Raw genomic sequence first — 13,099 nt, 5'->3', positions numbered from 1 at the left:
AAAATTTATGCTTTATTTTACGTGCATGAGTATTTTGCTTGAATGTAGGTCTGTGTACCATGTGTATGCCTGGTGCCTGGGAGGTCAGGATAATGCATTGCCCCTGGAACTGGAGTTATAGGTGTTTGTGAGCTGCCCTGTGGGTGCCGGGAAGTGAACACAGGGATGTTGTAAGAACATGTCCTCTTAAATGCTGAGCCATCTCTCTAGCCCCATCTGCAATTCTGAAATTGTGTTTTTAATTTGAGAGTGAGCCTGAAGATGGGACTCAGCTCATAGAGTGCTTGCCGTGCTGTGAATGAGACTGTCCACTATGGGTGCTGACGTTTGAACAGGTGGTCACCAGTTGCTGGCACTGTTTGGGTAAAGTTAGAAGGTGTGGCCTTGCTGGAAGAAGTATGTCACCAGGGCCAGCCTTTGAGGTTTTCAAAGCCAGGAGCCATTCCCAGTTTACTCTATTTACTGCTTATGGTTCAAGATGTGAGCTCTCCGTTGCTCTGCTGCCATGATTTCCTGTCAGGAAGGACCCTCGAAAACCATATGCCCAAATAAACCCTTTCTTCTGTGAGTTGCCTCGGTCAGAATTGGGTTTTGTTTTGGTTTGGTTTTGTTTTTTTGAGACAGGGTTTCTCTCTGTAGCCCTGGCTGCCCTGGAACTCACTCTGTAGACCAGGCTGGCCTCAAACTCAGAAATCCGCCTGCCTCTGCCTCCTGAGTGCTGGGATTAAAGGTGTGCGCCACCACTGCTCGGCATCACAGCAGTAGAAACACAATGAATACAATGCTCCATGCTTAAACTCTGCCCCCAGTCTCTGTTACAGCTTCAGGGGTTTTGATTCCTTCTTCCACGTGGAAGTTAAAACAAAAATGAAATACAAAAAAATGGGTTATATAAAATTGGTGAGACAAAGTGCTTAGCGTGTTTGCTGTCTGATTTTGCTTCTGAACGTTACTCTGATGTCTTCAACCTCAGACTTTATAGCCCTCAGCTGCCAACTCTGTGGTGGCTGTTTCCTTCCTAGATGGCAAGTCTGGGTCAAAATTGTTCCAGCACATATCCTTAGAGCCCCGACACAGCCTTCCACATGATCCCCAGAGCTCATCTCCCTCTGCTCTTAATCACTTCATATCCAGGCCCCCCCACCCCCACCCCTTAGCCACTGGTCTTGACCACTCTATGCAAGAAAGGGCCTAGTGGTTATTGATCTCATTTCTCCTATAGTAGAAATATGAGTTTCTTTTATAAATAACTTTTCCTTTCTAGAGGCTTGGCTAATCAAGGACCAGGTAGAGTGGCATATACTTGTTATTCTAGCATGCTGCAGGACTAGGCAGGAAGATCTTGAGTTCCAAGCAAGCTTATGACACATAGTGAGACTGTCAGCAAACAGCAGCAAGAGGCACAGCACTGTTCACATATTTCTAGAAACAGATGGTGTTGGGGTTAAGCGAGGCCACGCACATGCCCTTTAAACCAGTGAAAGGCTGCACACAGTGAGGAAGGAGAAAGGTGCTCCAACTGCGGCCAAGTGTGGCACCCTGCCCTGGCTTCTCTGCTTTCTTACTGGGCAGAGGAGGCAAACACAAAAGCTCGGTCTCTTTGTAAAGCCACTTCCTCCTGTTTTCCATTTCCCCCTTCCATGTTAAGGCAAGCAGTGGTTTTGGTTGTAGGCATTCGGTCCAGGTGTGCCTTTGCTCTGGGAGGCATTGAAAAGGATGGGAAGAGAGAGCATTTGGCTGACTGGCGCTTTTGGATCTCAGGCAGAGGCACAGGTGGGAACTGCAGTTGTTCTGAGTGTCCAGCCCGGCTCATCAGATCTGGGCACAAGCAGATCCAAGGGCTCGGTCAAGGGTGGCTATCCACTTCTCTACAGTCAGCTGGGGATCTTTTCTCATCTGACTCAAGGCCACAGAACTTTTGTTCTGACCAAGCCTGGTCCAGAGTAGCAGCTCAGTAAGAGAAGGCATTGGAATATCATCCCCACCTTGGGACTCTCAAGCACAGTGTCACTAGCCAAGTTTACATTTCTTTGGGGTTAAACATTCTTGCCCTTAACAGCTATTTGTGAAAACTAACATTATAAGACTATTGTAGTGACTGTTTTATAGTATTATAAGACATTAACCCTGCACTTATCTCAGTCCTTCTATATGTGACTGGTAGCACCCAGAATTGGTAGGGGTATTGTATGGCTGTGGCTTGGCTCAGGGCAGCCCAGGGGATGTAGGCATTTATTCTTTGTGAGGCATGCTGTGTTTCCAGTAATGAACTCTAAGTTGGCACAAACAGTTTTGGCTCTCAGAACACATGGAAAGATCAAAGGCTTGTATCTTATTCTCCAAGAGCTCTGGCTCCTTTGCCATCTCCCGATGCCCAGGATCCAGTTTCCATGTGTCTGTGCTAAGTACCTTGGTGTCTGAAGGGTTCAACCAGCAAGTTCTTTGGGCTTTAAGCTTTGTTACAGCCAGGAGGGCAGGGAGGTACCCACAGACATACTGGGAAGTGGGGAGAAAGGAAAGAGACTCCGGGGTTCCAGTATCTGGGTATCTCAGTAATGTGAGAGGGTGTCAAGAGATGGCTGGAGAGGTAAAGACAGATCAAGCAGTTACCTGTGGATAACTGCAGAGCCCCTGTGCCTGCTGGACCAGTTTTAGGGTCAGGCAGTGGTGCAGTGGTGTTTACCATCCTGCTCTTACCATCAGAGGCACACACTGGAGAGTACACAATACTTAAGTCCCACTGTGCCGTCATACTATTAACCACATGGATTACCAGGCCAACACTGAGCTCACTGTGTGACTCCCCCCAGGGTAGAAGAGAGTGTAATGTTCAAAGAAATGTCACATATTCCTCACTGCTTAATAGGGGATTGGTCAAGATGGTAAGAAGTTTTTCTCACACTTTTGAACTTGGAGCCAAGGGAAAGGCAGTTAACAGAGCCAGCAACACTGAACAAAGAGAGCTCATTGGAGTAATTGTCTTCAGCAGTTATTGTATATTGTTACTGGAATTCTAATAGTGAAAAAGCATTTTAAACACAAGAAAATGAAAATTACTGGGCCAGTGGGATTTCAGAGGCCAGAAGAAGGGTCCACATGCCAAATCTTCCTTCTAATGTTTCCCAGTGGCCCCAGATTTTCTAAATAGAAGGCAACTCTCTTCATTCCATAATGAGAAAGGTTTTTAAAGTATAAAATGCAGATTCACAACTGACTTAACAGATTGTTATAAGAGGGTCGCCAGGTGAGACCCAAGCTGAAGGTCTTAAGCAACTCACCTTGCTCCTGAAAAGGTCATGAAAGAGAATAAATAGTTCTTAAAGGAATAAGGGGCGGGGTGAGGCACAGAAGACAAAAAGATAGCAAAATTAAATCTACGGTATTAGCAGAAGAGTGGTAACATTACAAAGAACACCGTGTTGTTCAGGCAGGTGGCTCTCCATGAGTTCCATGCCAACCTGGTCTACAGAGAGAGTTCCAAGCTAAACAGTGAGACCTAGGCTCAAAACCAGAAACTAAAAACATTTGTTAGCACTCTTAAAAAATCTCGAGCAGAGTTGTAGAACCCAATGGACTCTTACTCAGACTTCTGATAGAATCAGCAGAGGGATTTTAAAATAGGAACTGGCTAGGCATGGTGGTTTGAAATCCTAGCATTTAAGAGGCAGGAGAATTGAGTTTGAGGCCAGCTTACGCTACACAGAGAAGACCCCGTCTGTAACAAATGAACACACGCAAAACCGTAAAATGGTTTCAACGTTTGCCAATGATACTCAGAAATAGAAAACAGTGCCTAACAGTTGGGAAGAGTGTCTACTGTTCTTAGCCTTGCCTCAAGGAAAGATGCGATCTTGTCTATTTTTACATTTTCAACCACGCATTCTCTGCACCCAGCAACGCCTTCTTTGTAACGGTGGAAAACCGAGGGATGGCTGGTTTCCCTTCTTAGCACATCAATTTAACGGGGTGGGGTGGGGTGGGGAGTAAAGGCTGTGACTGTGCCTGTGTGACTTAAAATGACGCTATGGATTCGTTTCTCCCTGAAAGCAACTGGAGGGGGTACTGACGTGACAACAGCAGCACCGCCGAAGACACTTGAATGACTGTTTCCAGGGGAGCCACGTTCCTCATAGTACGAGCCGCTGTGTGCTCGGCAGCGGCACGGCCTGGGTAAGAGACGGTGTGGTGTCCACTTCCGGCCCCCGCTGACAAGCTCGCCTGTGAGGACTCCGGAGGAGGTGAGTGGTCCCGGCTAGGCGCCGTGGGCTCGGCCGTGGCGGAGGCGGGCGACGCGGGCGTCGAGCGGCGCGTGGGAGGCTCGAGACCGCACCCCGCTCCCGCGCCCGCGCCCGCGCGCGCACCGGGCAGCACCACCCGCCGCGGGGCCGCTCGGGGAGGGCGGGCCGGGGAGGCGCCGGGTCACGTGGCGCGGTCACGTGCCCACCCCCCCAGCCCGACTGGCGGTCGCGGTGGCGGCCGAGGGAGGCGGAGTCTCGGCCGAGACGCGGGGGGGGGGAGGTGGTGGCGGCGGCGGCGGCGGCGCCGAGGGCTGCCGGAGGCGGAGGCGGAGAGGCACGGGGCCGCCGCCACGGCCGCTAGGGAGGTGAGGCTGGGATGGGCGGCCGTGAGGACCGGGACGGCGGGGGGCCGGGCGGTGGGCGCGGCGGGGGCGGCCGGCGCGGGGCTCCTCGGCGGACCCCCAGCTTGGGCGGCCGGCGCCTGGCTCGCCGGTTCGCCTTTTGTTCCGGCGTGCGAGGAACTGGGCCGACCGAGGAGCTCGGGCGTGCGTGTGTAAAATCAGAAGGCGTTTGGCTCGGAGCCATGTTTTTTTTCCCTTCTCCTTAATTGTGCAGACAGAAAAATCCCTTCTACCGGTTTTCCCGGGGAGACGGGCTGCGCCGGCCCGGCCTCCCCCACAAGTCCCTCGTTTGCTCTGTCGGCCTCCGGGTCCCGGGGCGGTTCTCCTTTCCTTCCTGCCTTCCTTCCCTTTCCTACTCTCCCCACCTTCAACCGAGCCGGGCCAGCCAGCGGGTGAGCGGGGTGTCTGCAAAGCGGCCCGGTCACCTGTCGTGGCAGCTGCATGGAAATCTGCTGTCTGGAGCCTGTGCGGTTTCTTCTGGCAAATCACGGAGATTCCGCTCCAGGCTTCAACCCCCCTTCCTCTTTTGCTCCTTCACTCTCCTAACCCAGCTCCTGCTGCTGATGTGAAGTTTCACCGTTTGTGGGCAATTAACAAGGAGGTGTCCACTTCTTTCTTTCCGAGGCGCCACTTGCTGGGAAGGTGAGGGCCATCTAGCTTTGTGGCTTGAATTGAATGTGGAGGGGTTGATAGTCATCGGTGAGATTGATGTCATGTAGGGACCTGTTCCTTCTACCTGCCAACCTGCCCAGGTAACTCTACCCCCTCTGGGGATAATCTGATCCCTTGGGGAGGGAACTGTTTTCAGGGTTTCTTTACTTGGGGACTCTCCTCTTTAAAATACTTTCTTTTTTTCTTTTCTAATACTATTAATATTTAGATCTGTTAACCCTGGCTGGCCTGGGACTCAGTGTGTAGACCAGACTGGCCTAGTAGAGATCGCCTGCCTTTACCTCCAGAGCTGAGATGAAGGGTTTGTGCCACCACACCAGGCCCACCTCTTTACACTACGGTGGCAGAGCCTCTTAAGGGTATTTCCTTACCGTTCTGCAGCAGGTTTTAGGAGGGGCAATTGTTCCTAAGGTTTAGAGGAATGTAAAAACCATTCTGAGATTGTCTTATTTTGAGCCTGTGGGATTTTGTTTTTTGTTTTTGTTTCTGGAGTCACTACTCCTTTGGTGGGAGTTTTTCAGGAAGCCCAAGGGGATCGTACCATATTCCTGGAGAATTCCAATTTGGGACTAATGTGAAATGACTGGGCCCTTGCACATAGCCGGACTGTAATCCAGAAAACCTCCAGAGAGACTCCTAGCCTTCAGGTGGGCAGCTGGGAGCTGTATAGTGATAGCCATATTCCGAATGGGAGTCTCATGTGTCCTTTCTTGTGATCCTGCTGGAGAAGGGATTGTATGAGCACATTATGAATAGCCAAAATCTAGTCTTTACTCCCTCAATTAGAGAGACATGTGTGTGAGCGAAAGAATTACTAGACAATGACCATTTTCTTGAAAACACTCAAGAGTTCTGTGGAAGTAGCAACATTTTTAGGTGATGGGGGAGGTGTTGCCTTCCAGACTTGGATATATGCTGTGCTGAGTTACAGGAAGTCACGGAAGGAAAAATATTTTTAACGCTCATGGAGGTTTCAGGCATGGAGGATGAGCAGAAAGCCAGCCTTACCCATGTTCTGTTTACTACACGTATTTTAAGTAACTCAGACATCATAAATGTGGATCATTTTCAGCTTTATGGTTTTCATATGGAGCTGAATTTGGTTTCAGAACTTTCTTTCCTCCACTAAAACTTCAAATGGAATTTTAACCTTTAAAAGGATGGGTGATCTCTGGAACCAGCTTATTTATTTTATAATGAATGTTTCTTTCCTTGCTTCCTTGTTATACCTCTCTCTTTCTTCCTAGTTATATTTTATGTGTTTGTGCCTGACTGTATGCATGTTCTGTCTGAGGACAGAAAAGGGTGATGGATGCCCTGGAACTGGAGTTACAGGTGGCTGGGAGCCATCTGACACAGATGCTAGGAACCAAACCCAGGTCCCCCGCCAGAGTGGAAGGTGCTCTTAATATGTTCACCCTCTTTACAGCCTCATGAAGAGGGGATTTTTTTTAAAAAAATGTGTTACTATTTTTTTTTTCCCTTTGGTTTTTTTGAGACAGGGTTTCTCTGTGTAGTCCTGCCTGTCCTGGAACTCACTCTGTAGACCAGGCTGGCCTCGAACTCAGAAATCCGCCTGCCTCTGCCTTCCAATTGCTGGGATTAAAAGTGTGTGCCACCACCGCCCAGCTACTATTTTTGTAAAGAGTTTTAAATTGAGCCTTTAAATTTAAATTGTTGATGCTGAGGTCCTAAGTAATTGTCAAGACAATAGCCTTAGCCGGGCGTGGTGGCGCACGCCTTTAATCCCAGCACTCGGGAGGCAGAGGCAGGCGGATTTCTGAGTTCGAGGCCAGCTTGGTCTACAAAGTGAGTTCCAGGACAGCCAGAGCTACACAGAGAAACCCTGTCTCGAAAAACCACAAAAAAAAAAAAAAAAAAGACAATAGCCTTTCTACATCCAGATTTCAGCTCTCTTTGGATGGTGTATAGAACCAAAGGTGAACTGGCTTGCTTTTGGAGTTTGCTGCAGTTTGCTTCTGGAATGTATTGGATGGCTCCTATGAGCATGGTAAGGTAGGTGGTAATCCGTGGCTTCATGCCTTAGACCACATTCATAACATTCATTTTTCTCCTGTTTCCTGTGGAGGGCAAAGGTGAAGAGAGTGGAGTGGCTGGTTGTGCATGTATTGACAAAGCACAGTTAAAAGCCATGTACAACCTCAGGATGAAATGCTGTGTGATACAGACACTGCACTCCTTCCTAGGTAGCATCTGTGAGCTTGCCTCACTGTCCCAAGACCATTTGCCTGGACTGAGACTGTTGGAACTACATAGAATCTGAGATCACAACGACAGGTTTCTTATAGTTTGGCTGGGGTAATGTTTAGTTAGTAGATTTTAACATAGTTAAAGTATTTTATGTTAAAGTATATACAAGTAAAGGCTGGAATAGCCTTTTACCTCTTCTAACGCTTTGAACAGTTCAACAGCATAATTTCATTGTTGAAGAAAAGTTACCACAGGTTTCCAGACTGGAGCCCATTAGTCAGAACTTGTTGTTTTCCCAGTCTCCTAGCTTCTCAATCACCACTTTCCTTCTGTGAAGCTGACAACTTTAGGTGTCTAATACAATTAAAACCACACAGTGATTTGCCTTTTCTGAATGGCTTACTTCACTTAACATGATATCCTGAAGGCTTGTTGGTGTATTAGAATATCAGAATTTCCCTTATTTTAAATGTCCTTACAGCAAAGAATTATATGAATGAAAAGATACATGGGAAAATTAAAAAAATAGAGTTTATGAAGTACCTTAATATGTGTTGAGCTGTAAAAACTCATCCAGAGCTGATCACTGAGAGAATAAGGATCTAAAGACATAGGGGTATTTTTTTTAAAGTGTTAACTTTATTGTTGTTGTTGTTGTAATTATTATTATCGGTGGTGCTACTGAATATTGACTCTAGGACTTGGAGCATGCTGTGTTATTGTTTTTCCATGAAACACTTGAGCCATTAAAAGGCAGACACTAGCTTAGCGTACTTTGATGCATTTTATTTGTCATCCAGCTTGTTTGATTTTACCCATCATCCTTAGTCTTGTTTTAGGGTCACTTCTTCTTCCCTGTCATTGGAATATTTCAAAGCAAATCAGACCCCCTTGTAATACAGTCTCTATCCTAGTACTCCTCTAGAAAGGGTCCTCACAATAAATATTATTTTTAAAGAATAGTTTTTGGATTATTAAAATGGCTCAGTGGGTGAAGGTGCTTGCTGCTAAGCTTGCTGAGCCAAGTTTGATTTCCTGGACTCCACATGGTAGGAGAGAAGTGACTCCTATCAGATTACCTCTGACACCTAGTGCTCTGCTGCCTCCTCCCCATGTTTCTGCCTAGGAATGTAACTCAGTGGTAAGATTATGTGCCTAGAGTGTGAGAAGGATTTGATCTGTGATGCTTCAAAAAGAATACCCCCCCCCCACACACACACATATACATGTACAGATTTAATTATGGAATCAGCGACATAGGGTTGATTTAATTAAGACCCAAATAAGGTCCATACATTACACTTAAGTAATTTTTAGTGTCCCCCTCCCCCTGCTTTGCTATCTCCCCTTTCAACTCCCCCAAAAGATGTATTTATTGTTATATGTAAGTACACTGTAGCTGTCTTCAGACACACCAGAAGAGGGCGCCAGACCTCTTTCTGCCTAGGAATGTAACTCAGTGGTAAGATTATTTGCCTAGAGTGTGAGAAGGATTGTGAGACACCATGTGGTTGCTGGGATTTAAACTCAGGACCTTCGGAAGGGCAGTCAGTACTCTTAATTGCTGAGCCATCTCTCCAGCAGCCCCCCCATCTTTATTTATTTATTTATTCATTTATTGAGGCAGAGTCTCATCCTATATTCCTTGATTGCCCTGGAGCTTGTTATGTAGACCAGGCTGGCCTTGGACTTGTGACCTTCCAGCCTCCCTAGCGCTGGAATGCCAGCTGTGCTCTTCCTTCCGTGCCTGGCTTTCAGGTCTCTTTCATGTGCAGGTTCTCCTTTTTCCTCTTTGTAACTGGTATTGAAGACACTGAAGTTTACTGTTTGTGTTTCCATACTGTTAACCACATCAATTTCTTTCTGTGTCTTCTGTGTGCTGGTAGTGACTCCATGAGACTCTCAGAGAAGAATCAGATCCGAACCCCCATGGATACTGAGGGACAGTTATGTCTTAGTATGGCAGCCTGAGCCTGGTACTAAGATGGTATTTCTAGCTGTTAGGTAGGCAATTTAGACTGTAATGAATGAAAGTGAATTTGGTAAAAAAATTTTTTTTAGAGATTTATTTATTATTATTATAAATAGCTACACTGTAGCTGTCTTCAGACACACCAGAAGAGGGTGTCAGATCTCATTATGGGTGGTTATGAGCCACCATGTGGTTGCTGGGATTTGAACTCGGTACCTTTGGAAGAGCAGTCAGTGCTCTTAACCACCGAGCCATCTCACCAGCCCAAATTTGGTAAAATTTAAAATCAGTTACAGTATTGTATTACTATAACTTCTATTCCTTCTTTTGGTTATTGTAATATTTGGATATCTTCCAGTATGGGATGTGAATAAAGATGATAGTAATTCCTGGGGCAGTACACATGAAGGGAAATGTGTATATTCTCAGGCGTAGAAGAGGTAGAAATTAATGTTTTCAATCTGAAGAGCTGCTGTTAGCTATCTAATAAAAATGCACATAGCATTGACCTGGAATATCTACAGTTAATAGGAATTTGTCCTAAAACTCATAGGACAAGTTGGCATGTGCGTGTGAGCACACACGACAGAATGAGAATAAAGCGTAGAAGTTTTGCTGTCAGTTGACATTCCAAAGACAAGGTACAGGATTGGGAGGAAGTCACAGGGGAGCTGGGACACATTAAAGGAAGGAGAAGACAAGGACATGGACACCTGCTGCCTGCTAGATGAGCTCGTTTCTCTGAACTGTTGAATGAATTACCATTTACTATCAAATTACTCTGAACAGATGAACTTGGCCTTTCTTTCTCCTTTATTATCTCCCGTAATGTGTCAGGACTTGTATCAGTGTCCAGTTCTGTTTCTTCTCTTGCCTTCATAGAAGATTATTATTAACATTAAAATTAAACATTAAAAATTGGTGTTTTCCTCCTTAAATATGTTTGAGAACCATGTATTCTTCTGATGTTAGTAAATGAGTAGCAATGGTTGTACTTATGTGGTGTCTCAAGAATAGAATTAAAACACAGTAGTTAGGTGTGGTGGCTTGTCTTTTCATTGCAGCACTTGGAGGCAGAGTCAGGCAGATCTCTGAGTTCAGAGGCAGCCGTTCTACATATTGAAGTTCTAGGCCAACCAGGGCTACATAGTGAGACCCTGTCTCAAAAAACCAGAACATATAATCTTTTTAGAAAGTCTTTGAGAGTAATTGTATAATATTATACACTATAGTTTTGTAGTTGTCTCTGTAGGTTAGATAATAAGCCTTTATTTGATCAGTACCATTAGAGTCAAAATGGATTAAGGTAATATATACTACTACGTGAGAGATTTCTCACTTAAAAACTAAAGAATCAGTTTATACTATAATGGACATACAAGAATTTGTAAATGTTTTCTGTAAGGTATTATGTTTTAGTGTTTGAATGCCTTTTTAAATGGTCAGAACATTGAGTTTCTGTGGTATATTTGTTAATGTCTGGATAATGCTAAGAATTTGGCCTTTTCAGAGATTAATTGAAATGTCTCACTCTTCTGTTACCCTGTTGGTCACTTTGGCTACTTACTGATTACAGTCCGAGGTTCCAGACAGTTTTGTTCAGAGACAGATGTGGTATGTGCTTACTATCTCACCACTTGGGAGGCTGAGGCAAAGGAGTCTGAGCTCAGGGGCTGGGCTCCAGAGCAAGGCCCCATCTCAACAAATAAATATAACGAAAACGGTGAAAAACAAACTCCCAGCCCCCCAAACCCTTTCTTTTGTTGAGTGTTTTTAGGGTCCACTCAAAAGCTATGGACAGACGTTACTCATCCTCCTGGATACTGTTCTTTCTCCACTAACAAAGGGAAGATTAGCTTAAACTATTTGAGGCATTTACTCCTGATTTGTATGTGTGATTTTTCAAACTCTAGTTGGGGCATTCTAGAGCTTGTATAGAAAACCTTTCCAGTTCCAGGTCTTTCCTGTTTGTGGTCATCAAGAGTAGATTTGCCTCCTATAGCAGCTGTGATGAGGTGGTAGCGTCAGAGGTCGTCAGGCGAAGCTGTGAGTCCTGGAACAGGTTAAAACTGTGATGAACAGGAGATGAGCAGTGTTGTTTGCACACACAGGGTGTTTGTGGGAATACCGTCATTAACTACAGACAGCCAGCTTAGCTGAAGTAACAGGTGGTCAGGGGCAGCGTCACTGGCTGCCATGTTAGAGTTCTAAGCATGAGAAGTTAGGTTACGGCCCTGGCCAGCAGATGACTGTGTAGGTTGTTGGAGTTACTGCTAATTGTTAATTTGGTATTTGTCAAATCAGAGAAACATTGATTTTCAAAAGCAGTCTTGGGTTTACTCTTTCTGGGAGAAGGTTTAAGGAGATTGGCTTATTTTTCCCTCAAGAGATGAGAAGCCCAGTCTGGTGTTTCATATGTAGGAAATTTGTGAAATCCTGCAATACTTGAAATGCCTCAAATAAAACACAAGTCTTAACAAACACTAGAAAGCTCACAGTTCGCTGGCTCACCTGACTCCATCGGTCACAGTTTAACCCCGTGACCGAGGAAAGGAAGGTGGCATACTGCTGTTCTGTCTCCTGTTCCACGGACGTTTGGAGGGACTTGTGGGCGAGCGAGGTAGGTGTAGGACTGAGATGCTGCCCAGGATCTAACCATGAGAACTTCCTAGAACATTGATTCCCCACCTCTTTGGAGTCAAACCATCTTACTTTGTTTAGTTTTGCATCTCCATCTTCCTCTGGACTCTTTAAGTGATAGCTGGGTCTCTAGAATCAGCAAAGTACTGACTGCAAAGTTTACAGGTTATGATTATCACCATAACTTAATTTTATTTTAATTTTGACTAATGACCAGACCTTTTCTGCATTTTGAGGAAAGTGATCTGTATACATGTATTTTCAAAGTTGTTTTCTTTCTTTCGAGAGTTCTCTATGTAGCTATGGCTGTTTAGAACTCAATGATCCTCCTGCCTCTGCTTCTGGAGTGGAGCGATTATGCTCAGCTTATTTTTAAAGTTTTGATCAATTGAAATACTTTGGAAATGTTTATGACACAATAGAAAGTCTTCATAATGAATGAAATTTGTGCTTATCATGAAAGTTTTATATAAGGAAAATGAGTGAGAAATACTAAGTATTGTAGATGTCTCAGGCTGACAATGCTTCCCTTCATGGAGGTAAGGAAGGAATCATGAGTGTCGTGAGGTGCTTGGAAATCAACCCACTAGAAGTGTAACTCTCTAAGTTTATTGTAAGATAAGAGAGATGGCAGGTTGGTCACTTGATTCAGAAATAATATGACCATCATTTATTCTGTAGGCCTTGGCGATCAGTTTTGTCTCTTGGCTTTCTGTGTTTCTCCAGTAACTGTGATCTCCTCGGCTTCCTGAGGATCATAGAGAGACAGCTTCCTTGGTTGTCCTTCTCCCATATCAGGTGAATTTTCTCCTTGTGACACAGATGGCGTATGCCTGGCTCTGGGAATTGTTTCTCATGTATGTACAGGAGCACCCGAACTTGGAGGAAGTATGATAGCACTATCAGTGTCTGGATGTTTATTTAAGCCAATTACTTCAACCTTTTAATTTTAGTTATCAAACCTT

At 45.3% G+C, this 13,099-nt stretch overlaps 1 protein-coding gene across 5 annotated transcripts in view; it reads left to right on the top strand.

The window, feature by feature from the left end:
* The first annotated feature begins 4,055 nt into the window (after positions 1-4,055).
* The window catches only part of Tulp4 (TUB like protein 4), a 140,313-nt gene continuing 131,269 nt past the window's right edge, over positions 4,056-13,099 (top strand). Inside the window, exon 1 of one of the 5 annotated variants that reach the window (XM_029471020.2) lies at positions 4,056-4,238. The gene's annotated coding sequence lies outside the window, so the exon portion shown is untranslated. The other 4 variants (XM_021185717.3, XM_029471019.2, XM_029471021.2 and 1 more) reach the window with 4 other exon arrangements.

The sequence above is a fragment of the Mus caroli genome, unplaced genomic scaffold (genome assembly GCF_978045245.1).
Source record: "Mus caroli unplaced genomic scaffold, Mus_caroli_1 scaffold_18, whole genome shotgun sequence".
NCBI lineage: Eukaryota > Metazoa > Chordata > Mammalia > Rodentia > Muridae > Mus > Mus caroli.
Note: the sequence above shows the minus strand (reverse complement) of the source record. Positions and strands in the feature narration are given on the sequence as shown.